Source organism: Coregonus clupeaformis, chromosome 7, assembly GCF_020615455.1.
Source record: "Coregonus clupeaformis isolate EN_2021a chromosome 7, ASM2061545v1, whole genome shotgun sequence".
Taxonomy (NCBI): Eukaryota; Metazoa; Chordata; class Actinopteri; order Salmoniformes; family Salmonidae; genus Coregonus; species Coregonus clupeaformis.
Window position 1 is genome coordinate 58,625,681 of NC_059198.1, and position 27,654 is coordinate 58,653,334.

The 27,654-nt window shown below is 40.6% G+C and overlaps 1 pseudogene; it reads right to left on the reverse strand.

The window, feature by feature from the left end:
• Positions 1–27,654, reverse strand: part of LOC121570266 — a 180,977-nt pseudogene that overhangs the window by 90,225 nt on the left and 63,098 nt on the right.

A 27,654-nucleotide genomic window follows, 5' to 3' on the forward strand; every position in this document is an offset into this window, starting at 1 on the left:
CCGCTCAGCCCAGTCAAAACTGTTCGCTGCTCTGGCACCCCAATGGTGGAACAAGCTCCCTCACGACGCCAGGACAGCGGAGTCACTCACCACCTTCCGGAGACATTTGAAACCCCACCTCTTTAAGGAATACCTGGGATAGGATAAAGTAATCCTTTTGAGAATGGTGTTTTCCTGCTAATGGAACATATGAGCTTATAACCTAGTGCTGCCGTGTGTGCATTGCTGAGCTCATAATGTGAAGAAATACCCTAATAGTTTATCAACATTTTAAGCAAAACGTTCTCATCTGTTGATTCAGGCTCATTGCTTAAAACAGGTTTTTTGATGCTAGTGGTTGTATTAATTTGGGATCTATCGCATCCCACAACAGTCCCAGTCTATGTTTGGAAAAATGTTGCTCGCACAGAATAGAATAGGTCAAATGTTGTACTATGGGGGATAGTAAATTGACATAGGCTAGTGCTTTTGCTGTTTGTTAGGCCTACTCATCTTGTTGGAGAAGGGAATTATAATGATTATTTTCAGCCCAAAGGCACAACGGCCACTGATTTTTTTAGGGGATGTTACGGCCACACAAAAGCCTGGAAATTCGAGGCATTATCAAGAGCTTGTCAAATTGTGAATCAGAGACTGATGAAGTGTGTACAGTCTATGCAAAAAAACAAAGCAGAGCTCATCCCTTTCATGCAACTTTTTTCAAAACATAATTAGAGTCGCATCATGCAGCCTTAGAATGTATTAAAAATCAAAACATATAGCCCAACATTTGTATCACAACAAAAGTTACATAAATAACTCTAAATTAAGCATATAGGAGTACCTGTTTCTTTGTTATATATTACATGGATTTATTAGACTTTTTTAAATGTAGATGTTCCAAAGGTCTGCATCAGTGGCTTGTAGGCTATGCATGGAAGCCAGGAGATGCTAAATGTGTTTATGTTAATTAACGGACAAATACCGTGAGACAGCCACAGCCCTACTCACAACCTCTGGATTTAAGGTACGCTGATCTTTCTGCTGCACCACAGTCTGTAGCATTCTCCGAAGTCCCCTACACATTCATTACCTATAACACATCTCTGCACTTAGAAAAAGAGTGTCATCTGCACTGCTATTTTAGTTATCAGTTAATTTGACTATTTTGGGCCTCCCGAGTGGCGCAGTGGTCTAAGGCACTGCATCGCAGTGCTTGAGCCGTCACTACAGACCCAGTTTCGATTCCGGGCTGTGTTGGAGCCGGCCGTGACTGGGAGACCCATGAGGCGGTGCACAATCGGCCAGGATGTCCTTGTCCCATTGCGCTCTAGTGACTCCTGGCATGCATGCTGACACAGTCGCCAGTTGTACAGTGTTTCCTCCGACACATTGGTGCAGCTGGCTTCCATGTTAAGCGAGCAGTGTGTCAAGAAGCAGTGCTGCTAGGCAGGGTTGTGTTTCGGAGGACGCATGGCTCTCGACCTTTGCCTCTCCCGAGTCCATACGGGAGTTGCAGCGATGGGACGAGACTGTAACTACCAATTGGATATCACAAAAAAGGGTTTAAAAAAAAGTATATATACAGTTGAAGTCGGAGGTTTACATACACTTAGGTTGGAGTCATTAAAACTCGTTTTTTAACCACTCCACAAATTTCTTGTTAACAAACTATAGTTTTGGCAAGTCGGTTAGGACATCTACTTTGTGCATAACACAAGGAATTTTTCCCACAATTGTTTACAGACAGATTATTTCACTTATAATTCACTGTATCACAATTCCAGTGGGTCAGAAGTTTACATACACTAAGTTGACAGTGCCTTTAAACAGCTTGCAAAATTCCAGAAAATGATGTCATGGCTTTAGAAGCTTCTGATATGCTAATTGACATAATTTGAGTCAGTTGGAGGTGTACCTGTGGATGTATTTCAAGGCCTACCTTCAAACTCAGTGCCTCTTTGCTTTACATCATGGGAAAATGAAAATAAATAATCTAAGACCTCAGAAAAAAATTGTAGACCCCCACAAGTCTGGTTCATCCTTGGGAGCAATTTCCAAACACCTGAAGGTACCACGTTCATCTGTACAAAAAATAGTGCGCAAGTGTAAACACCATGTGACCACGCAGCCGCCATACCGCTTAGGAAGGAGACGCGTTCTGTCTCCTAGAGATGAACGTACTTTGGTGCGAAAAGTGCAAATCAAACCCAGAACAACAGCAAAGGACCATGTGAAGATGCTGGAGGAAACAGGTACAAAAGTATATATATCCACAGTAAAACGAGTCCTATATCGACATAACCTGAAAGGCCGCTCAGCAAGGAAGAAGCCACTGCTCCAAAACCACCATAAAAAAGCCAGACTACGGTTTGCAACTGCACATGGGGACAAAGATCGTACTTTTTGGAGAAATGTCCTCTGGTCTGATGAAACAAAAATAGAACTGTTTGGCCATAATGACCATCATTATGTTTGGAGGAAAAAGGGTGTATCTTGCAAGCCGAAGAACACCATCCCAACCGTGAAGCACGGGGGTGGCAGCATCATGCTGTGGGGGTGCTTTGCTGCAGGAGGGACTGGTGCACTTCACAAAATAGATGGCATCATGAGGAAGGAAAGTTATGTGGATTTATTGAAGCAACATCTGAAGACATCAGTAAGGAAGTTAAAGCTTGGTCGCAAATGGGTCTTCCAAATGGACAATGACCCCAAGCATACTTCCAAAGTTGTGGCAAAATGGCTTAAGGACAACAAAGTCAAGGTATTGGAGTGCCCATCACAAAGCCCTGACCGCAATCCTATAGAAAATGTGTGGGCAGAACTGGAAAAGCGTGTGCGAGCAAGGAGGCCTATAAACCTGACTCAGTTACACCAGCTCTGTCAGGAGGAATGGGCCAAAATTCACCCAACTTATTGTGGGAATCTTGTGGAAGGCTACCCGAAACGTTTGACCCAAGTTAAACAATTTAAAGGCAATGTTACCGAATACTAATTGAGTGTATGTAAACTTCGGACCCACTGGGAATGTGATGAAAGAAATAAAAGCTGAAATAAATCATTCTCTCTACTATTATTCTGACATTTCACATTCTTAAAATAAAGTGGTGATCCTAACTGACCTAAGACAGGGAATTTTTACTAGGATTAAATGTCAGGAATTGTGAAAAACTGAGTTTAAATGTATTTGGCTAAGGTGTATGTAAACTTCCGACTTCAACTCTACACACATTTTTGACTATTCTCTCATCATTGATTTATTTACTTATTTCAGCAATTTTAGGTTTTTCTGTATAATTGTTTAATGTTGGTGGGGCATATTATTCTGTTTTAATGTTACTCCTGACTCACTATGATAAATATAATCGTTTTTTGAAGTAGATTTTCAGAGCTGAGATTCACTTTGGCAGTGTGCATGCACCATAGCGTAGCATTCAAAGTTGAGGAATACAGGTGAAACCAGTCATTGACACAGACATGGTGGCGTAGATGGAAGATCAGCATGCTGTGAACCAAGAAGTTGTGAGTTCAAATCTCAGGTGAGGACATGTTGAATAATAATTACTGTATAAATAAATATGTACTCATGTATGTCAAAATGTGTCAAATATTTCAGTTAAAAGCACTGTTTGTGTATGGGTGTTGCCAACAGACAAAAGATATGTGAATGGATCAGTGGTTCACCAATCAGGGCCTTAATGGGCTTGGAAACAGTAACAAAGGATGATGTGTAATGAAATTATGGTGCCCGTGCCCTGGGTAGAATGTTTCTTTGCGACCATCAGGTGACGTCTCCAAATCAAGCCTAGAACTAGACAAAACGTCCAGGGGACCATGACAGAACATTCTAAGAGCGTCCTATAAACGTCCTTGGGGATGTCCCCGGAACAAACCAGGAACTAGACAAAACCTCCAGGGGACCATGACACAACGTCCCAAGAATGTTCTAAAGTCGCCCTCCGGGACAAACCGGGAACTATACAAAACCTCCAGAGGACCATGACACAACGTCCTGACCACTTTAGACTACCATTTCGTGATGTTCAGGAGATGTCCTAACTACTCATTTTTGTTTGCAGGGATTACAGTCATGGCAGCAATAATGACTCTGATTGAGGAATATAACTATTGATTCAGTTGGTCTCCTTCCTCCATCTCATCCAGGCTGTTTAAAGACATGCTACGGTACTTTGGCGACTAAGAAAGTATTTTTTCAACCTCCCGCTTTGGGCTGGATGTGTCAATGTGTAGTTCATACATGCATAATCTATGAGCGCAATTACTGTTTTACCTAAATTAGCCATGAAATCTCTAGCTTGAAAGACTTTTCTTGAAGCTGTGCCGCACCATTTCCCCTAAATTTCCCTCCACGTGGGCGAGCCCCCTAGCAATTCGAGTTCTAGCCAATGAGCTTCAGCCCCTCGCATTTGAGTGACGGCTAGCAAGAGGCCTGCCCAGCGTTATCCAATGAGGTTGCAGGACGGGCCCAATGGCTCAGTGGACACAGCAGAGGGAGCGAGAGAGCAACGACGTGGTGCGCATAGTTGAGGCCAAATTTATTGGCACCCTTGCGCTTTCTTAAATAATTTCCTATTTCTTCTCAAATAAATATTGAAATTGAAAAAAACTTTGTCTCCACACCTTGTTATTGGATTTTCAACATTCCAGAACCACATTTATTTTTGTAAAGTTTGGCATGGACAAAATTATTGGTACCCTGGAGCTTGTACTTGGTTGCACAGCCTTTGGCTTCATTTGGTTCGATAATGCTGTGGGTTTGCTTTGCTGCCTATGGTACTGGGGGCTTTGTGCAAACGTGCAAAACATCATGAAATCAGCAGATTATCAAGGTGTTTTGGAGTGCAATGTTCAACCCAGTGTCCAAAAACTGTCTCTGTTGAAGGTTGTGGGTCTTTGAGCAGGACACCAACCCCAAACACAAATCAAAAGCACCCTGGAATGGTTCAAGGAGAAACAGTGGACTGTTTTGGAGTGGCCAGCGAAGAGTCTAGATCTGAATCACATATAAAACCAATGGCGAGAGCTGAACAGCAGTTGGGCACCCTCAAACATTGAAGAATTAGAGCAGATTGATTATGAAGAGTGGGCCAAATTGCTAGCAGAAAGATGCAGCTAGCTCATTGATGGTTACAAGAAGCATTTGTTGGAAGTTATCTTGGCCTAAAGCTGTTCAACCAAGTACTAACTCCGGGGTGCCAATAAGTTGTCCATGCCATCTTTCTTTATTTTCTTAATTTAAAATGTAAACATATGTTTACAAAAATAAAATTGGATCTGCAATGTAAAAAATCCAATAATAAGGTGTGGAGACGAAAATTGTCTTTCAATTTCTACTTATTTTAGAAGAAATAGGGAATTATTTAAGAAAAGTGCAAGGGTGCCAATGTATTTGGCAACTGTATGTGACATTGTACGCAATTTTTGGGGACCAATTTTGGCTCATGAGTGCTACTTTCAAAACTACTGGATAAAAAGTATACAAAGGTACCGGATAATCTCTTTAAAGGACTACTCTTAAGGGTACAGCAGTGGCGTCTTCACCTCTGCCTGAACCGGCACCTGCACTCCACCTGTCTCGGCATAGTGAGAAGGACTCATGCATAAAACATCCCGACAGTGGGATAGCGTTGAGTGGCATGCGCAAGCCTGTCCTCTCGACCCGGGCCGCAGAGAATAAAAGTCTGAGGTAAAGTGAAAAAAGAAAGAATGCAGTAGGTAACGTAAGAGTTATGAGTGATGCTGAACTAAAGTGGTACTTAGTAGTTCTTAGCAGTATTTTACTTGAAGCGGATGTGGTTCAATGTCTGAGTTGAGTGTCATTCCCTGGGGCAAACCAAACAGGATACACGTAGATACAATTTAAGAAGCTATTAAGTGCAGTTACCACACCCTGTGGAAAAAACAAATGTTCGGAAAATACTTAAATGCAAGATTATTCGACAGAAGCACAATGTGTAAGCGAATTAGGAAGCAGGTAAACAAATGTGCGGCTGTCGTGCTGTGGTCAGCATGGTTAAGCTACACTGCTTCGGCAGCTCTACATTGGTCCTTTCCTGGTGAACAGAACCTTGGTTTAGTGGGATAATGGGCATGCTTGGGCATTCTTATTCACACAACCGGGGAAAAAACAGCTCACGAAAACACATTACAGTAAACACGGGCGTGACGAGGAATACCAATGGTCCCAGACGCCACAGAGGGCATTAAGAAAAAGAGAAACTCTCCTCCAGGAAAGACAACAAAAGAGGGGGAAGGAAAAGTTAATGCGCTTTCAGACAAGAGGTATGAAGGCTATAGGCGGTCAGGAGGGAAAATGTAAAACGTGTGTGTGCACGTTTGATGAGTGGATGGGGGTCAGGGTCAGGGAGATGAAGGCAGAAGCAGAGAAGGAGGGTGTAAAGAAGCAGTAATGAAACAGAGACTGTCAAAAGGTAGAGGAGGAGAGAATATTAAATATCTATCTATAGTGTTTGTCTGCTATTCACTGAAGTGGAGCATAATGTAGCCTGCCTGAGCAAGAACCTCCATTGAATAAAAACTAACGAGCCATACACTACCTTCAGGTATGAACTATGAAACTGTGTGTTCCTCTGTGATTCGACATGCGTATTACCTAGTATCAATTAGAGAGAGATTTTGGCCAATCATTCTTCATCCATCCATGCTTTCCTTCATTCATTTTTATATTCAGTATTGGGGTTCTAATTTTATCATTTGGTTGTAAGTTTGGTTGTTATTGTTATTGTAGACCAGGAGCTAAAATGTAAAGAAATTCCAGAACACTACGCTTGAAAAGTATCACTTATTTATTTTGACTTCTACAGTGCCTTCAGAAAGTATACACACCCCTTGACATTTTTCACATTTTGTTGTGTTATAAAGTGGGATTCAAATTGATTTAATTGTCTTTTTTTGTCAACGATCTACACAAAATACTCTGTAATGTCAAAGTGGAAGAAACTGTCACGACTTCCGCCGAAGTTGGTGCCTCTCCTTGTTCGGGCGGCGTTCGGCGGTCGTCGTCACCACCTTTCTTGCTGCCACCGATCTACGTTTCTTTTTCCATTTGTTTTGTCTTGATTGTACACACCTGGTTCCCATTACATTATATTATTTCCCTATTTAACCCTCTGGTTTGTTCTTCGTTTTTTGTCTGAGACTTATGTGAGCTGGTGTGTTTTCCCTGCGTGGAAATTAGTGTTGTTTATTTTTCGAGTAAAGTCATTTACTCAGTTCTGTGTCCTGCACCTGACTCCGTCCTACCGCTGCACATTGACACCTGACAGATTCTAACATGTTTATTTTTATTTTTATGGAAAATAAAATACTAATATATCTTGATTAGATAAGCATTCAAGCCCCTGAGTCAATACATGTTAAAATCATCTTTGGCAACGATTACAGCTGTGAGTCTTTCTGGGTAAGTCTCTAAGAGTTTTCCACACCTGGATTGTGCAACATTTGCCCATTATTCATTAAGAAATTATTCAAATTGTCAAATTGTTTATTTTATTGTATTTTTTAGGGGGTAGATCAGCTTTAATATTGCAGATAGATTGTGGCTTCCACCAACGTAATTGTCTGCATCATTTCCAATCCCCCATATATTTTCTGGGGTAAATATATACAGTACCAGTCAAAGGTTTGGACACACCTACTCATTCAAGGGTTTTTCTTCATTTTTACTATTTTCTACATTGTAGAATAATAGTGAAGACATCAACTATGAAATAACACACATGGAATCATGTAGTAACCAAAAAAGTGTTAAACAAATCAAAATATATGTTATATTTGAGATTCTTCAAATAGCCACCCTTTGCCTTTATGACAGCTTTGCACACTCTTGGCATTCTCTCAACCAGCTTCCCCTGGAATGCTTTTCCAACAGTCTTGAAGGAGTTCCCACATATGCTGAGCACTTGTTGGCTGCTTTTCCTTCACTCTGCGGTCCGACTCATCCCAAACCATCTCAATTGGGTTGAGGTCAGGTGATTGTGGAGGCCAGGTCATCTGATGCAGCACTCCATCACTCTCCTTCTTGGTAAAATAGCCCTTACACAGCCTGGAGGTGTGTTGGGTCATTGTCCTGTTGAAAAACAAATGATAGAGCCATCCCATCTGGTTTGGGCTTAGTGGGACTATCTCTGAACACCATCCAGTTTTGATTTCTGTCAAATTGGTTTTGATCATTGCTAGACAACCATTTTCAGGTTTTGCTCGGCCACTCAGGAACATTCACAGTCTTCTTGGTAAGCAACTACAGTGTAGATTTGACCTTGTGTTTTCATTTTTATCCTGCTGAAAGGTGAACTCATCTCCCAGTGTCTGGTGGAAAGCAGACTGAAATCAGGTTTTCCTCTAGGATTTAGCTTGTGCTTAGTTCCATTCCGTTTATTTTTAATCCTGGAAAACTCCCGTCTTTAACGATTACAAGCATACCCATAACATCATGCAGAAACCACTATGCTTGAAAATATGGAGAGTGGTACTCAGTAATGTGTTATAATGGATTTACATAATACTTTGTATTCAGAACAAAAAGTGGATTGCTTTGCCACATATTTTGCAGTATTACTTTAGTGCAGGGTTCCCCGACTGGCAGCCAGCGGGTGATTTTATTTGGCCCCCTAAGTTTTCTGAGCAAAAAAAATAGTTTTTTAATTTTTATTGTTGGACATAAAAGACTGTAAAAACACCAGCAAATCAGCTACAAGTTATTTGAATTTTGGAAATCTGTTCTAAAGTATTCCCACGCATAGTAGAAATATACAGTGTATGTAGGGTTGCAAAGCTACCGTTAATTTACCAAACTTACCAGAATCTTGGTTAATTTGGTAATTAACAGAACATATATGGCTATCTATCGTAACTTGGTAATTTATACTTGAGTAACTTAAAAAAATAATATTTACACAGTGCTTTCGGAAAGTATTCAGACCCCTTGACTTTTTATACATTTGGTTACGTTACAGCCTTATTCTAAAATGGATTGAATAAAAAAAAAATCCTCAGCAATTTACACACAATACCCAATAATGATGAATCGAAAACAGGTTTTTGAAATGTTTGTAAATAAAATAAAAAATAAAAAACAGAAATACCTTACAAATAAATATTAAATATAAACCTTAAACCTTAAATATTTACATACGTATTCAGACCCTTTGCTATGATACTCAAAATTGAGCTCAGGTGCATCCTGTTTCCATTGATCATCCTTGAGATGTTTCTACAACTTGATTGGAGTCCACCTGTGGTAAATTCAACTGATTGGACATGATTTGGAAAGGCACACACCTGTATATATAAGGTCCCACAGTTGACAGTGCATGTCAAAGCAAAAACCAAGCCATGAGGTCGAAGGAATTGTCCATAGAGCTCAGCGACAGGATTGTGTTGAGGCACAGATTTGGGGAAGGGTACCAAAACATTTCTGCAGCATTGAATGTCCCCAAGAACATATTGGCCTCCCTCATTCTTAAATGGAAGAAGGTTGGAACCACCAAGACTCTTCCTAGTCGTCTTGAATTCTTTCTTATGTCATTCTTGTTGGCACCAAAAGTTAAAAAAGTGTTGATAGGGGACAGAATGCGGTCGGACCATCATATAATTGGCATATACATTACTCTTACTGAATTTCCACGTGGGCGAGGATATTGGAAATGTAATCAAAGCCTATTGGATGATAACTTGTTTTTAACTAGGACAGAGGAATTCATAACTGATTTTTTCCGACATAACATATTGAAATGTGCCTTTAGAGGCCATGCAATTCAGTACTCATCTCGAAAAACAAAAGCAATTTAGGTCAAAAGAGTCCATACTAACAAAGGAAATAGAAGGTCTAACAGAACAGATAGTTAGCAATAAAAACTGTAACATAGAGGCTCATAATAAATTAGAGGAATAACAAAAATAAATGGAGAAACTTATTCAAGAAAGATCAAGTGTAATATATTATAAAAATAAAGCAAACTGGATTGAATATGGGGAAAAATGCACCACATTTTTAAAAAAATCTTCAGCATAGGAATGCTACCAAAAAGAATTTACTGAAACTGGTTACAAATGACGGAGTCATTTCAGTCGCCTCCATCTCCTCTAACTGAAGCTAATTGTAGAGATGTTTTTTCTATTGATAATGTAAAATTAACAGCCATACAGAAAGACTCATGTGAAGGTGAAATTACAGAGGAGGAACTTCTGGATGCAATTAAAGACTTTAAGTCCGGGAAAACTCCAGGGTTGGATGGCATACCAGTCGAGGTATACCAAACCTTTTTTGATATACTCAGTGGACCGTTATTAGCATGTTTTAACCACTCCTATGTAAATGGTTGATTATCAGACACTCAAGAAGAAGGTCTGATTTCATTATTACTGAAACAGAATACAAGTGGAAAATACAAAGATCCAGTCCATTTAAAAAATTGGAGGCCCCTTACACTTCAGTGTTGTGATGCAAAAATTCTAGCAAAATGTATAGCTCATAGAATTAAAAAGGTATTGTCGGACATTATTCATTCTAATCAGACAGGTTTTTTACATGGAAGATACATTGGAGATAATATAAGGCAAGTACTGGAAACAATAGTACACTATGAAAAATCTGGGAAACCTGGCCTGCTATTCATAGCAGACTTCGAAAAAGCATTTGATAAAGTACGACTGGGGTTTATATATAAATGCCTGGGGCATTTCCATTTTTGAGAATCTCTTATAAAATTGGTTAAAATAGTCAATAATGGCTATTTCTCAGAAAGTTTTAAACTGTCAAGAGGAGTGAAACAAGGTTGTCCACTATCGGCATATCTATTCATTATGGCCATCGAAATGTTAGCTATTAAAATCAGATCCAACAATAATATCAAAGGATTAGAAATGCAGGGCTTAAAAACAAAGGTGTCATTGTACGCTGATGATTCATGTTTTCTTTTAAATCCACAACTTGAATCCCTCCACAGCCTCATAGAGGATCTACAGTGAGGGAAAAAAGTATTTGATCCCCTGCTGATTTTGTACGTTTGCCCAATGACAAAGACATGATCAGTCTATAAATTTAATGGTAGGTTTATTTGAACAGTGAGAGACAGAATAACAACAAAAAAATCCAGAAAAACGTATGTCCACATTTTTGTTAATTTATTTGCATTTTAATGAGGGAAATAAGTATTTGACCCCTCTGCAAAACATGACTTAGTACTTGGTGGCAAAACCCTTGTTGGCAATCACAGAGGTCAGACGTTTCTTGTAGTTAGCCACCAGGTTTGCACACATCTCAGGAGGGATTTTGTCCCACTCCTCTTTGCAGATCTTCTCCAAGTCATTAAGGTTTCGAGGCTGACGTTTGGCAACTCGAACCTTCAGCTCCCTTCACAGATTTTCTATGGGATTAAGGTCTGGAGACTGGCTAGGCCACTCCAGGACCTTAATGTGCTTCTTCTTGAGCCACTCCTTTGTTGCCTTGGACGTGTGTTTTGGGTCATTGTCATGCTGGAATACCCATCCATGACCCATTTTCAATGCCCTGGCTGAGGGAAGGAGGTTCTCACCCATTATTTGCCGGTACATGGCCCCGTCCATCGTCCCTTTGATGCGGTGAAGTTGTCCTGTCCCCTTAGCAGAAAAACACCCCCAAAGCATAATGTTTCCACCTCCATGTTTGACGGTGGGGATGGTGTTCTTGGGGTCATAGGCAGCATTCCTCCTCCTCCAAACACAGCGAGTTGAGTTGATGGCAAACAGCTCGATTTTGGTCTCATTGACCACAACACTTTCACCCAGTTCTCCTGAATCATTCAGTAGTTCATTGGCAAACTTCAGACGGGCCTGTATATGTGCTTTCTTGAGCAGGGGGACATTGCGGGTGCTGCAGGATTTCAGTCCTTCACGGCGTAGTGTGTTACCAATTGTTTTCTTGGTGACTATGGTCCCAGCTGCCTTGAGATCATTGACAAGATTCTCCCGTCTGGTTCTGGGCTGATTCCTCACCGTTCTCATGATCATTGCAACTCCACGAGGTGAGATCTGGTATGGAGCCCCAGGCCGAGTGAGATTGACAGTTATTTTGTGTTTCTTCCATTTGCGAATAATCGCACCAACTGTTGTCACCTTCTCACCAAGCTGCTTGGCGATGGTCTTGTAGCCCATTCCAGCCTTGTGTAGGTCTACAATCTTGTCCCTGACATCCTTGGAGAGCTCTTTGGTCTTGGCCATGGTGGAGAGTTTGGAATCTGATTGATTGATTGCTTCTGAGGACAGGTGTCTTTTATACAAGTAACAAGCTGAGATTAGGAGCATTCCCTTTAAGAGTGTGCTCCTAATCTCAGCTCGTTACCTGTATAAAAGACACATGGGAGCCAGAAATCCTTCTGATTGAGAGGGGGTTAAAAACTTATTTCCCTCATTAAAATGCAAATCAATTTATAACATTTTTGACATGCGTTTTTCTGGATTTTGTTGTTGTTATTCTGTCTCTCACTGTTCAAATAAACCTACCATTAAAATTATAGACTGATAATTTCTTTGTCAGTGGGCAAACATACAAAATCAGCAGGGGATCAAATACTTTTTTCCCTCACTGTAGATACATTTTCTAATCTCTCTGGATTACAACCAAATTATGATAAATGTATTATATTACGTATTGGATCACACATTTTTTTAAATGTTACATTACCATGTAGCTTACCAATAAAATGGTCTGATGGTGATGTGGATATACTCAGAATACATATCCCAAATGAAATAAATGATCTCACTCCAATAAATTTGAATAGAAAGTTAGCAAAAATAGATAAGATCTTTCTACCATGGAAAGGTAAATACCTGTCAATTTGTGGAAAAGTCACCTTGATTAACGCTTTAGTATTATCCCAGTTTACCTATTTTCTTATGGTCTTGCCTACGCCTAGCGAACAGTTTTTTAAATGATATGCGAAAAATATATTCGATTTAATTTGGAACGGCAAGCCAGACAAAATTAAACGGGTCTATTTATATAATGAATATGAATTCGGAGGACAGAAATTCTTAAATATTAAAGCATTAGACCTATCACTAAAAGCTTCAGTCATACAAAAGTTATACTTAAATCCGAACTGGTTCTCTAGCAAATTAGTAAGATTGTCTCACCCAATGTTCAAGAATGGCCTTTTTCCTTTATTCAGATTACAACCTCACACTTTCAGTTATTTGAAAAGGAAATCATCTCCCAAATATCACTATTTCTAAAACAAGCCATAGAAAGTTGGTTGCAATTTCAATTTAATCCTCCAGAAACGACAGAACAAAATTTGCAACAAATATTGTGGTTAAACTCAAATATACTAATTGATAAAAAAACATTGTTTTTGACAGAATGTTTAAAAAAGGTATAATCTTTGTAAATGATATCATCGGTAGGACTGGTGGAGTTATGTCGCACATGCAGCTAACAAAAATATATGGAAATGTCTGCTCTACCCAAAATTACAACCAAATAATTGCAGCATTACCGCAAAAATGGAAGAGGAAAGTGAAAATGTAAGGAACTTGTCTGTCGGCCTTGCATTAAAGAACATAATTGGTTAAAGAAAACTGTGATAAATAACAAAGTATACCAGTTTCATTTAAGGACCAAAGGATTGACAGCCATCCCATATAGATTGCAAAATAGTTGGGAAGAGATTTTTTACGTACCGATCCCATGGCATAGTGTTTATGAACTGAAACGCAAAATGACACCGGATTCAAAACTTAGAATTTTTCAATTTAAATTATTATATACAATTATTGCTACCAATATAATGTTTTTTATATGGGGGATACAATCTTCCCGGCTCTGCAGATTTTGCTGCGAAGAGACAGAATCATTAAATCATTTGTTTTGGTACTGTCCATTTGTAGCTTGTTTTTGGACACAGGTCCAGGAATGGCTAAAGGATTGCAATATTTACCAGGAGCTAACCCTGCAGATAGCATTACTGGGTGATCTGAAAAGTCATAGTCAATCGATCAATAATATAATAATACTTTTAGCAAAAATGTTTATTTTCAATTCAAAATCTGTAGAAAGAATGAGAATAGAAAGGTTCAGAACTTTTGTAAAACATCACAGTACAGTTGAAAAATATATGGAAAATAGCAATCCAATATGGATGGTGTTAAGAGATAGATGGGTGGTGTTGAATGGAGTTGAAGAATGGGACTAATAACAACTAACAACAACTGATAACAATAATATAATAATAACATGCCATTTAGCAGACACTTTTATCCAAAGCGACCTACAGTCATGTGCACATACATTTTTACATATGGGTGGTCCCGGGGATCGAACCCACTACCCTGGTGTTACAAGCGCCATGCTCTACCAGTTGAGCTACAGAGGATCACAGTGTCCATAATAACTATATAGGTTATAGGTTGAGAGCTTTTGTGAAAGAGCACAGTTAGAAAGATATGGCATATAGAAGCAAACCGGATGGACATCATGAAAATGATTGGAGAGGTTGAGGGTAGAGGAAGTTCAGGAGTAAAAACAAACAAAATAGAATTGTAAAATTGACTGTGTCCATAAAATGTATATAGTATGTATAAGCTGGAAGTAGAGGCCTAAGCATTGTTGTTCACACATTTACTCAAATTAGGGAAGGGGTGGTAGGGTTGGAAAGTAATAAAGGGAAATAATATTTTTTAAAGGAAATGTATATGTATGTATGTATGTATGTATGTATGTATGTATGTATGTATGTATGTATGTATGTATGTGTGTATATATGTGTATGTACAGTTGAAGTCGGAAGTTTACATACAACTTAGCCAAATACATTTAAACTCAGTTTTTCACAATTCCTGACATGTAATCCTAGTAGAAAAGTCCCTCTCTTAGGTCAGTTAGGATCACCACTTTATTTTAAGAACGTGAAATGTCAGAATAATAGTAGAGAGAATGATTTATTTCAGCTTTATTTCTTTCAGCACATTCCCAGTGGGTCAGAAGTTTACATACACTCAATTAGTATTTGGTAGCATTGCCTTAAATGGTTTAACTTGGGTCAAACGTTTCGGGTAGCCTCCACAAGCTTCCCACAATAAGTTGGGTGAATTCTGGCACATTCCTCCTGACAGAGCTGGTGTAACGGAGTCAGGTTTGTAGGCCTCCTTGCTCGCACACGCTATATTTTCTATAGGATTGAGGTCAGGGCTTTGTGATGGCCACTCCAATACCTTGACTTTGTTGTCCTTAAGCCATTTTGCCACAACTTTGGAAGTATGCTTGGGGTCATTGTCCATTTGGAAGACCCATTTGTGACCAAGCTTTAACTTCCTGACTGATGTCTTGAGATGTTGCTTCAATATATCCACATAATTTTCCTTCCTCATGATGCCATCTATTTTGTGAAGTGCACCAGTCCCTCCTGCAGCAAAGCACCCCCACAGCATGATGCTGCCACCCCGTGCTTCACGGTTGGGATGGTGTTCTTCTGCTTGCAAGCATCTCCCTTTTTCCTCCAAACATAACGATGGTCATTATGGCCAAACAGTTCTATTTTTGTTTCATCAGACCAGAGGACATTTCTCGAAAAAGTACAATCTTTGTCCCCATGTGCAGTTGCAAACCATAGTCTGGCTTTTTTATGGCGGTTTTGGAGCAGTGGCTTCTTCCTTGCTGAGCGGCCTTTCAGGTTATGTCGATATAGGACTCGTTTTACTGTGGATATAGATATTTTGTACCTGTTTCCTCCAGCATCTTCACAATGTCCTTTGCTGTTGTTCTGGGATTGATTTGCACTTTTCGCACACAAAGTACGTTCATCTCTAGGAGACAGAACACGTCTCCTTCCTGAGCGGTATGACGGCTGCGTGGTCCCATGGTGTTTATACTTGCGTACTATTGTTTGTACAGATGAACGTGGTACCTTCAGGCGTTTGGAAATTGCTCCCAAGGATGAACCAGACTTGTGGAGGTCTACAATTGTTTTTCTGAGGTCTTGGCTGATATCTTTTGATTTTCCCATGATGTCAAGCAAAGAGGCACTGAGTTTGAAGGTAGGCCTTGAAATACATCCACAGGTACACCTCCAATTGACTCAAATGATGTCAATTAGCATATCAGAAGCTTCTAAAGCCATGACATCATTTTCCGGAATTTTCCAAGCTGTTTAAAAGCACTGTCAACTTAGTGTATGTAAACTTCTGAACCACTGGAATTGTGATACAGTGAATTATATCTGTCTGTAAATAATTGTTGGGAAAATTATTTGTGTCATACACAAAGTAGATGTCCTAACCGACTTACCAAAACTATAGTTTGTTAACAAGAAATGTGTGGAGTGGTTGAAAAACTAATTTTAATGACTCCAACCTAAGTGTATGTAAACTTCCGACTTCAACTGTATGTATATATTTGAGAGAAAAAACTAAACAAATGGGGGATTGGAAGTGATGCAGACAATTACATTGATGGAAGTTACAAACTATCTGCAATATTAAAGCTGATCTACCCCCTAAAAAAAATGACTCTTCCTAGAGCTGGCCGCCCGGCCAAACTGAGCAATCAGGGGAGAAGGGCCTTGGTCAGGGAGGTGACCAAGAACCCAATGGTCACTCTGACAGAGCTCTAGAGTTCCTTTGTGGAGATGGGAGAACCTTCAAGAAGGACAACCATCTCAGCAGCACTCCACCAATCAGGCCTTTATGGTAGAGTGGCTAGACGGATGCCACTCCTCAGTAAAAGGCACATGACAGCCCGCTTGGAGTTTGCCAAAAGGCACCTAAATACTCTTAGACCATGAGAAACAAGATTCTCTGATCTGATGAAACCAAGATTGAACTCTTTGGCCTGAATGCCAAGCGTCATGTCTGGAGGAAACCTGGCACCATCCCTACGGTGAAGCATGGTGGTGGCAACATCATGCTGTGGAGGTGTTTTTCAGTGGCAGGGACTGGGAGACTAGTCAGGATTGAGGCAAAGATAAATGGAGCAAAGTACAGAGAGATCCTTGATGAAAACCTGCTCCAGAGCGCTCAGGACCTCAGACTGGGGCGAAGGTTCACCTCCAACAGGACAACAATCCTAAGCACACAGCCAAGACAATGCAGGAGTGGCTTCAGGACAAGTCTCTGAATGTCCTTGAGTGGCCCAGTCAGAGCCCGGACTTGAACCCGATCTAACATATCTAGAGAGACCTGAAAATAGCTGTGCAGCAACGCTCCCCATCCAACCTGACAGAGCCTGAGAGGATTTGCAGAGAAGAATGGAAAAAACTCCCCAAATACAGGTGTGCCAAGCTTGTAGCGCCATACCCAAGAAGACTAGAGGCTGTTATTGCTGCCAAAGGTGCTTCAACAAAATACTGAGTAAAGGGTCTGAATACTTATGTAAATGTGATATTTCTGTTTTTATTTAGCAAACATTTCTAAAAACCTGTTTTTGCTTTGTCATTATGGGGCATTGTGTGTAGATTGATGAGGAAAAAAACGATTTAATCAATTTTAGAATAAGGCTGTAACCTAAGAAAATGTGGAAAAGGTCAAGGGGTCTGAATACTTTCCGAAGGCACTGTATAAAGTATAAAGTTTATATGTCTGTGTCCATGAGTTTCTAGTAGATAGACCATATGGTTAAAGAGAAAATAGCCTAATGAATGTAAAAAGCATCTAATCAACAATGGCATTATTTTAAATTAACTCTGCAACTCTTCCAACTATTGACTTTTTTCACAACGGCCACCAGTTTGACCCCAAAATACTGACAACAAATACATATTGTATTAAATAAAAGTGTGTTAAGGATATTTCATGCTGAAACCCTCAAATTAAACACAAATAGTGTTCACTAATTTGATGGTTTATATTTAAGATAATGTTTTACAGCTTTGTAACAGGCCTCCTGTAGCTCAGTTGGTAGAGCATGGCGCTTGCAACGCCAGGGTTGTGGGTTCGATTCCAACGGGGGGCCAGTATGAAAAATGTATGCACTCACTAACTGTAAGTTGCTCTGGATAAGAGCGTCTACTAAATGACTAAAATGTAATTATATATAATTATTTCATTATTTCGTATATTTTACATGTGATAAGGCTACACAAAGGGACAGAGATAATCTGAAGTATCCAAAAGGGCCACTAGATGTCTTGTGATAGATTACATAAAATCCTTGAACGATACACAGATTCTGGTAGTTTACCGGTAAACTTCGAAAGTTTCCAGCAATATACCCTCCCTTTGCAACCCTAGATATACTGTATGTGGTCGTATACAAATGTAAGCAAGGTTTGAAATTATTTAGTCAAATATTATATCTGATTGGGCTTCTCGCAGTCAATTTGCAGTCTATAAATTATTTGCAATTATGTTCCAGACCCCCGACCATCTGCTCAAGAAAAGCAATCAGCCAGCGGCTAAATCTAGTTGTTGATCCCTGCTTTAGTACCTTGTTGCAAACAGGATGCATGTTTTGGAATATTTTTATTCTGTAAAGGCTTCCTTCTTTTCACGCTGTCAATTAGGTTAGTATTGTGGAGTAACTACAATGTGTTGATCCATCCTCAGTTTTCTCCTATCACAGCCATTAAACTCTGTAACTGTTTTAAAATCACCATTGGCCTCATGGTGAAATCCTTGAGCGGTTTCCTTTCCCTCAGGCAACTGAGTTAGGAAGGACACCTGTATCTTTGTAGTGACTGGGTGTATTGATACACCATCCAAAGTGTAATAAAAAACTTCACCATGCTCAAAGGGATATTCAATGTCTGCTTTTTTTTACCCATGTACCAATAAGTGTCCTTCTTTGCGAGGCATTGGAAAACCTCCCTGGTCTTTGTGGTTGAATCTATGTTCGAAATTCACAGCTCGACTGAGGGACCATACAGATATTTGTATGTGTGTGGTACAGAGATTAGGTAGTCATTCCAAAATAATGTTAAACACTATTATTGCACCCAGAGTGTGACTTGTTAAGCAAATCTTTACTCCTGGACTTATTTAGACTTGCCATAACAAAGGGGCTGAATACTAATTGACTCAAGACATTTCAGCTTTTCATTTTTTATTAATTTGTAAACAAATTGAAAAACATAATTCCACTTTGACATTATGGGGTATTGTGTGTAGGCCAGTAACAAAACATCTCAATTTAATCCATTTTGAATTCAGGCTGTAACACAACAAAATGTAGAAAAAGTCAAGGGGTGTGAATACTTTCTGAAGGCACTGTATGAGTTTATTGGCAGTTCATAAACAAAGATGCATGGACTGTGTAGTCTGAACAAGCCAAGGTTGGAGATTTACTGCCATCTGCAGTGCTGGAATGTTTGCTCAGGAGTATAATTCATTGGTTGAGCCCTCCTGCTGACCTGGATGAAATTCTGTGACCCCTCTGAAGTCTCACCCAGTTGACTACTTTAAAATGGGCTTTGTGGCAAGTGCTACTTCTATCCAGATCTATCGAAACCTCAATGGCCAAAAATTGCGCAGGAATAGTGTTTGAAAAAGACAAATATAATCTAGGGCTTTACCTGGAAGGTGACTGGGTTGTTGATGTTGGGCAGGCAGAACTGCTTGAGGAAGTGATCATCCTGGCTCCAGAAGAGGCGGATGTCGTGGATCCCGTACAGCACCATGGCCAGGCGCTCCAGGCCCAGTCCAAATGCCCTGCCCATCTTGTTAGTTGCTCCAGCTGGAAAAGGATACAATAAGAAATTAGAGCTGTTGTTCCCAGACCTTTTTGGAGTGGTTACCCACCTAAAACTGATTGGGATTTACCTGTTACCTAACACTTTTAAGACAGCGACATAATGAGAATCACAATTTTAAGTGTTTTGAGAACTAATAGTCTAGAGAATAGGAGTTTTTAAGTCCAATCCTTGGTCCTCTCCACCCTACACATTTTTATTGAAGACCAAAGATAGCACACCTAATTCAACTAGAATTTTACCTCCTGCTTAACTGGACTGAAAAAGCCCTGGTCTAGGGGAGGAACTGGACTCGCAACCAGGTGTTTGCAGGTGCGATTCTGGACAGCAAACTGTATCATCCAGTGCATCACCTTAATGGTGTGTCAATAATCAATAGCATGTTGTTTTGATCTCAACTGTTCTCTGATGACCCGGAATGAAATGTAAATGCATTGAATTGCATTAAGATCAGTCCTGTATTGATGAAATACAGTGGGGAAAAAAAGTATTTAGTCAGCCACCAATTGTGCAAGTTCTCCCACTTAAAAAGATGAGAGAGGCCTGTCATTTTCATCATAGGTACACGTCAACTATGACAGACAAATTGAGAAAAAACCCCCCAGAAAATCACATTGTATGATTCTTAATGAATTTATTTGCAAATTATGGTGGAAAATAAGTATTTGGTCACCTACAAACAAGCAAGATCTCTGGCTCTCACAGACCTGTAACAACTTCTTTAAGAGGCTCCTCTGTCCTCCACTCGTTACCTGTATTAATGGCACCTGTTTGAACTTGTTATCAGTATAAAAGACACCTGTCCACAACCTCAAACAGTGACACTACAAACTCCACTATGGCCAAGACCAAAGAGCTGTCAAAGGACACCAGAAACAAAATTGTAGACCTGCACCAGGCTGGGAAGACTAAATCTGCAATAGGTAAGCAGCTTGGTTTGAAGAAATTAACTGTGGGAGCAATTATTAGGAAATGGAAGACATACAAGACCACTGATAATCTCCCTCGATCTGGGGCTCCACGCAAGATCTCACCCCGTGGGGTCAAAATGATCACAAGAACGGTGAGCAAAAATCCCAGAACCAGACGGGGGGGACCTAGTGAATGACCTGCAGAGAGCTGGGACCAAAGTAACAAAGCCTACCATCAGTAACACACTACGCCGCCAGGGACTCAAATCCTGCAGTGCCAGACGTGTCCCCCTGCTTAAGCCAGTACATGTCCAGGCCCGTCTGAAGTTTGCTAGAGTGCATTTGGATGATCTAGAAGAGGATTGGGAGAATGTCATATGGTCAGATGAAACCAAAATATAACTTTTTGGTAAAAACTCAACTCGGTCGTGTTTGGAGGACAAAGAATGCTGAGTTGCATCCAAAGAACACCATGCCTACTGTGAAGCATGGGGGTGGAAACATCATGCTTTGGGGCTGTTTTTTCTGCAAAGGGACCAGGACGACTGATCCGTGTAAAGGAAAGAATGAATGGGGCCATGTATCATGAGATTTTGAGTGAAAACCTCCTTCCATCAGCAAGGGCATTGAAGATGAAACGTGGCTGGGTCTTTTAGCATGACAATGATCCCAAACACACCGCCCGGGCAACAAAGGAGTGGCTTCGTAAGAAGCATTTCAAGGTCCTGGAGTGGCCTAACCAGACTACAGATCTCAACCCCATAAAAAAATCTTTGGAGGGAGTTGAAAGTCCATGTTGCCCAGCGACAGCCCCAAAACATCACTGCTCTAGAGGAGATCTGCATGGAGGAATGGGCCAAAATACCAGCAACAGTGTGTGAAAACCTTGTGAAGACTTACAGAAAACATTTGACCTGTGTCATTGCCAAGAAAGGGTATATAACAAAGTATTGAGAAACTTTTGTTATTGACCAAATACTTATTTTCCACCATAATTTGCAAATAAATTCTTAAAAAACCTACAATGTGATTTTCTGGATTTTTTCTCTCTCATTTTGTCTGTCATAGTTGTCGTGTACCTATGATGAAAATTACAGGCCTCTCTCATCTTTTTAAGTGGGAGAACTTGCACAATTGGTGGCTGACTAAATACTTTTTTCCCCCACTGTATCTACAAGCCTAATGGAACATGCTTCCGTCCTATGCGGCTGAGGCTCTGTAAAGTTAGCAAACTAGACAGACTAAGCCTTTCATTTGTGAGGAGGAAACCAGCAGCAAACCACTATTTTCAAAAATTATAAATCAGGGAAGACTAGGCAATGTATTGTCGATGATATTTACATTACAGAAGCTCGAACAGCCCTCACATACAGTAAGGTCCAAAAGTATTTAGACAGTGAAAGGTTACATTTTACAAAAAAATTTTGTTGCCCTTTTTCTCCCCAATTTCGTGATATCCAATTGGTAGTTACAGTCTTGTTCCATCGCTGCAACTCCCGTACGGACTCAGGAGAGGCGACGGTCGAGAGCCATGCGTCCTCCAAAACACGACCCTTCCAAGCCACATTGCTTCTTGACACACTGCTCGCTTAACCCGGAAGCCAGCCGCACCAATGTGTCGGAGGAATCACAGTACAACTGGCGACCGAAGACAGCGTGCATGCGCCCGGCCCGCCACAAGGAGTCGCTAGAGTGCGATGGGACAAGGACATTCCAGCCGGCCAAACCCTCCCCTAACCCCGACGACGCTGGGCCAATTGTGCGCCGCCTCATGGGTCTACCGGTTGCGGCTGGCTGCGACACAGCCTGGAATCGAACCCGTGTCTGTAGTGACGCCTCAACCACAGTGATGCAGTGCCTTAGACCGCTGCGCCACTCAGGAGGCGACAGTATCACATTTTTGTTGTTTTGGCACTGTACTCCAGCCCTTTGGAATTATACAATGAGTATGAAGTTAAAGTGCAGACTGTCATCTTTAATTTGAGGGAATTTTCATCCATATCGGGTGAACCGTTTAGAAATTACAGCACTTTTTGTACATAGTACCCCCATTTTAAGGAACCAAAAGTATTTGGACAAATTCACTTATATGTGTATTAAAGTAGCACACAATGACTACATCAAGCTTGTGACTCTACAAACTTTTTAGATGCATTTTCAGTTTGTTTTGGTTGTGTTTCAGATTATTTTGTGCCTTACAGAAATAAATGGTAAATAATGTCCCTTTTATTGTAAATAAGAAAAAAAAAAATTCTGAACACTTCTACATTAATGTGGATGCTCCCATGATTTTGGATAATCTTGAATGAATCGTGAATAATGATGAGTGATGAGTTCAGTAGTGCTAACATTTTTTGATTGTCAAACAGCGGTTGTACCAACTGAACTCGTCCAATAGGAATGCTCTTATCGTATCGTATGGCAACCAGTTTGGCTAAATGACAGTGATATAGGTTTTTTGCCCTGTAATCACGTTGCTACAGTCACTTAAAATGGTAGAGGGCAGCAGTTGTCTTATGAGTGACATGGGAAGATATCCAGAAATCTTTAGTCCAGAGGTGAAATCTGTCGCTTGACAGGGAAGGATAGGGGTGTCATCTGTACTCTGTTTCTGATGATTCTGATGATTATTTGCTTGGTGAACTTTGTGACCTGCAGAGAGATGAAGGCAGAGCAAACAGCAAAGCTCCTCGTTTCCACTCCGGTCTCGTACTTTTCCCTCGACTGCAGAGGGATTCTGCTTTATATGGTAATGAGCAAGGGGAGCACGGAGGGTCAACGCTGACTGAGAAACACATATGAATAAATCTGAACTTCATAAGGAGGAATCAATCAGCCTCCCTTCCTCTCTCAAACACAAAGTGAATACATTTACGTGTAATGAGATATACACATTCACGGTTAAATCTCTTAGTTACTTCCGTCCGCACACATACAGTAGTCATGTATTGCTGTAGTGCACTGTGCAGCTGTTCAAAAAGAATCATTGTGCTCTTTCACTCACTGATCTGTGAGTGAGAGGCAGTGACGCACAAAAAGAAAAAAGACGGCAGTAAAAATCCTGACAGACGCTTGTGTGTGTGGCAGAGCTATGCTGTGAGTCTTTGGCGGCGAGCACTAACATCGCCTCGGGTGCCAAGGACGTCAGCCAAAGGATGGCACGACGACGCACAGCATTCAGCTATGACCTCAGACGAAATACAGGGGGAGCGGGTCTGGAAGGGAGCGGGGGGTGTCTTACGAGGCCTGCCCAGCCCTCCCTCCACATCACGCCCCAGCACCAAATAATCCTGTGACGCTAGCCGCTTTCTCTTAGCCAATCACAGTGGGCGAGAGGGGGTGTGTTTGGGGTGACGGGAGTGTGGCGTCTGACGGTATATCCACCTTGTGGTGACATCAGTAGTTCTAATAGTGTTACAACACACACATTCTCATTGGCAAGGTTCTGTTTCACAGAAACTTTCATCCACTCATCTCTCCCTCCTTATTTTCCTCAAAATCTCTGCCACATTCTCTATTCCCCCAGTAACTACCCACCTCTCCAATATCTCTTCCTCTGTTCTCTCCAATTCTTGCCCCTGTCTCCCTCTCTCTATCACTCCCTCACATTCTCTTTTACCTCCTCTCCTTTCCTGCCCTGCTGTTCTGCCCCTTTCCATCCATTTTCTCTTGCTCTAGTTCCATTTCCTCCATCACTTCTTTGGTCTCTCTTCATTCATCTTCACCCGTTTTGCCTCTCACTGAAGCCAGATTTACACACCTCTTCTTCCTCTAGCCTAAATCCCATTGGCGGTCCCACAACCCATGTTAGTGGGAACTATGGGTAACACATTACATTAAGTTGCTCTTGTTTAATAACACTAATTACACTAGTTACGACATGTTAATATAATGTTGTTACATAGTATTTGGTAACTACATTATAATTGCATATTAATGGAGGTGAGTGGTTTTTGTAAATACACAAGATGAATATGATGGACTGTCCCTTATTCCACTTGTGTAATAGCGAAAACTGCTTAACACCATTTCAATGTACTTCCAAAGCAATTACTAAAATGTAACATGTGATCAAACAATGTATCTGGGTTACGTTGACAAGACCCATGACTGCCTGGGCTCCAATACAGAGACCAAGTGAAAATGTATTCACTGAATAAATAATTATCCTGGGTCATTCCATGCCATTTCAGCAAGCCATGACACCTTCCATCTCAGATTATTCTGAAATAGTTTCTGTAGATAGAAACAGATAAGATAAGCATTCCAGAAACATTACTTGGTTGAAATATAATTTGATCTCAGAGAAAATAAGCTAATTGATTGCACCCAAATTGGCCATTTTAATTTATTGGATTCATATAATATTCAATAATGATATTAGCTAACATCAGATTTGGACCAAACTTTTTTCTAACAATGAGTAACATAAGGAATCCAAAGAAATTGTAAAAAGCTATCCACTGACCCCCCATACCCCATGCCTGTCATCGTATGTAATGTATTCTCAGTGAATTTGGTGATGTTTATTTTTTCCTGTTCAGAGAAAGTCATTGAAGTTGTTGGGTTTATGTCCCATCCTACCTCCTGATATTACCAGGTTCTGACCACTAGATGGTGCTGTTCCTGCTATTAGGGAATTATTTAAAAAAAATACACAAGTAAACTTACAATGGCGTGCTAAATATATTATGTTAAGATACTACAGGCACCTGCAATTTTTTTGACATGGCCAATGGAAATTGTAAGGTAATTGTGATATTTACACCGATCCTCATTTGCATAGTGTGATTCAAATGGATTTCCAAGACAATATTGGCTCAGGCGTTGTGGTGCCGTATTGAACCACAATAATGAATAAGTAATGCTGCAACATAAATAATGCAGTTTGATTAGCAACAAAGTGCAATGTTTTCGTTGCAATTTATAAATCAATACAAGCCAAGAGAAGAGACGAGGTGGGTTTAGAAAAGAGATGGGTTTCTCCTTTGTGATAGGTAGAGAGGAAACATTGTATGCAATAAGTCAGTTTTTTACATTTTGGCTTGAAAGGTAACCCAAAGGTAGGCGTCAAGCGATGAAGAAGTGACGGCTGAACTGGCTACTGGAGGGCTTCTAGTGTCAGATCATTACTACCACTACCCTTGAGCAAGGCAACTCCAAAAATAACTCTCCATCCAGGGGCATTGCACCATGACTGACCCTGTGCCTCTAAACATGTGTGTGTGTGTGTGTGTGTGTGTGTGTGTGTGTGTGTCGGGGGTTAGGGAAAAGGCATTTTTGATTCTATGTTGCCAATTCACAAGCAGCCTGTGAGTTACTTGTTCAAAACCAGACCTCTTTCAGTCATCTCACTTTCAGACTGTGGAGGTGTTTTCATTCAGTGGAGGCGAAGATAAATCAACTTAAAGCGGTAGAGGCAAATAAAGAGAAAATCACATTGGCGCCACACATAATCGAAGCCACTGCTGCCGCGATCAAGAGACGCTAACTTTTGTAGAGCCTGTTTTATTCATGTGACAATGAACCATGTCGCCTTTGAAATGAAAAGGTGTGGGCCTTTCCCCAGACCTCTCTATTCAGCTTCCTTTGCAGAGGGAAAAGTGGACATGGTCTTCCCACCCTGAGGAGCAGAGACGAACTAGCCATAGGGCAATTTTGGAAGCAGGGCTTAACCCTGCCAGATTGGCTGGTTCATCTTTAGCCCAATGGGCCTGGCCGGTGTGGTGCTTAGAGGGAAATAAATGGGCTGGTTCATCTTTAGCCCAATGGGTCTGGCCAGTGTGGGGCCTAGAGGAAAAAAATGAGCCGGTGTGTTAAAAATGCCCGAGCCGATTTCTGGTCCCAGTCCGTTCCTGCTGAGGCGGCATGGAGGCCAAAGAGGTCAGAGGGCCCATATTGGTGGATGATAAGATACTGAGATGGATGGGTTAATCTGTCTAGGGCCTGGAAGGGTTAAGCCCTGCTTCCCAGAGGAAAGCATGTTGACTGCATGGAAAAAATGTGACACAGAATACTGAGCTTGTGTCTCTAGTGCGTACAGGTCACCACACAAGTACCCTTAGCCTGCAATTGCACAGAACACACTTTTCAAAGAACCAATCCCACTGGGCCCAGATGTCAGTTCAACATCTAGTTTTGATTTACATTTGATTTACATTTGGTTAAGTTAACAACCAAAGTGAATTCAACATGAAATCAACTAAATATTTCACTATGTCATTGGATTTAGGTTAAAAGTTGGGTGAAAAAAGACAAAATGCCCTTACGTTGATGACTTTTGGCAAATCCAATTAGTTTCCCACATTGATTCAACATCATCACATAGATTTTTTGGGTTGAAATTACATGGAAACAACGTTGACTCAATACATTTTTGCCCAGTGGGATGCCTTTATTTCCATGGTTTTCAAAAGCTGAATACTCAGCTGAATAACTGGTCATGTGTCTTGGTGTCAAATCTATGAGCTAATTCTGCCTTTGTCTTAAATCTCGGAGGACTTTGACTCCAAATTTCCTTTTCGACAACGGCATCGAGAATAGAAAATTATTCATGAGGGGGATGACAACGAGGCTTAACCTGCTCTAAATGGCGGATCAAGACTAAGCTGTGTCGAGTTCCAGTTAAGGAAACTTCCTCTCTTCACTCCCCTGCCATTTACCTCTAATTCTTTTCAAATTAAATGTGCCTTTCAGTGCTGCATATCTGATTCTTCGATGCATACGCAAACAGTGTTTTTTTCCCCGGCATGCAAATAATAAAAACAAAAAAACAACAACATCTGAACAAGGAGCTTTGTCAAATGTCAGTTCAAGAGATCACTGACCAGGGTCGACCACCTTTCAAAACAAAGACGGTGGTCAAACTCCTATTTATTACTATCCTGCACCCCAATTACAAAATTCAATATTTGTTTCCTCACTGTTATTCTGCGGACAAGGACAGAGTGCAATCCACCGCTCCACCTTTCGGTATGTTAACATAGACACTGTCACTAGCTAACTTGAGCATTTACCAACCAAATTGATAATTTGGGTGAACTATGCCTTTAAACACTCAG